Source organism: Chrysochloris asiatica, unplaced genomic scaffold (assembly GCF_000296735.1).
Source record: "Chrysochloris asiatica unplaced genomic scaffold, ChrAsi1.0 scaffold00064, whole genome shotgun sequence".
NCBI classification, from domain to species: Eukaryota; Metazoa; Chordata; class Mammalia; order Afrosoricida; family Chrysochloridae; genus Chrysochloris; species Chrysochloris asiatica.
The window spans coordinates 1,713,283-1,714,264 of NW_006408582.1; positions in this window are offsets into that span (position 1 = coordinate 1,713,283).

Below are 982 nucleotides of genomic sequence, written 5' to 3' on the forward strand. Positions count from 1 at the left end.
AGTGTTTCATTCTGTTGTTCCTAGGGTTGCTATGAGTCAGTACCAACTCGATGGCACCTAACAACAACAAGAACATATTAGCCTATCACAAACAGCACTATATTTTAAGAAAGATCTTGAAATTAAAAGAAAAGATGAATGTGATACCATTCCTCTTCAATTTATCGTTTTTAGCATAATAAACCATTTGATTATTTTAGTCAAAATGATTTTCCTTAGATTCATATTTTGCCATGTTTCAATTATTAATGGATGTTTGCAGCTGTCTTGAGCTATGCCCTATCAGCAAATGAAGTTGCTGAAAACTTTGCTCCATTCTCTTCATTAAGGTCAACTCTATTTTGAGGAGGAAGCTCTTCTTTAGTCGTATTCCTATTGCTTTCCAACCTGAGGGACTTATTTTCCAGCATTATATCAGACAATGTTCCACTGCTATTCATAAGGTTCTCAGGGGCTAATCCTTCAGAAGTGGACTGCCTATTCCTTATTCCTAGTCTGTTCTTAATCTGGAAGCTCCTCTGAAATCTGTCAACCATGGGAGAGCCTGCTGGCATTTGAAACAGAATACAAACCATTGCAGTACAACAAACTGACTGATGTGTTGGGAAGCTGTCAATATACCTTGATGATTACTGGTGATTGGAATTCAAAAACTGGATACAGACAAGTGTCCGTGACCTGCCTCGACATAGGTGTTTGGTTCACGAGGTGGGGATATCTGGCAGCGATAGGGATAGCAAAAGAGGAGACACAGAGACACAACGAGAGAGACAAAGAGACACCCCAAAACCAGAGTAGATGCAGGACTGGCGTCAGGCAGATCCTGCATTGCAAACATCTCAGCCATGAGGGCCGTTAGATCCTGCATAGTAAACATCTTGGCTAAGCAGGCAGTATGGTTGCAATGCTGGACCGAGTCCCCTGCATGCCGTAACGCATGCCTTGCCTGCCGTAATGCACACTGGATTCGTCCTGCGCCTCC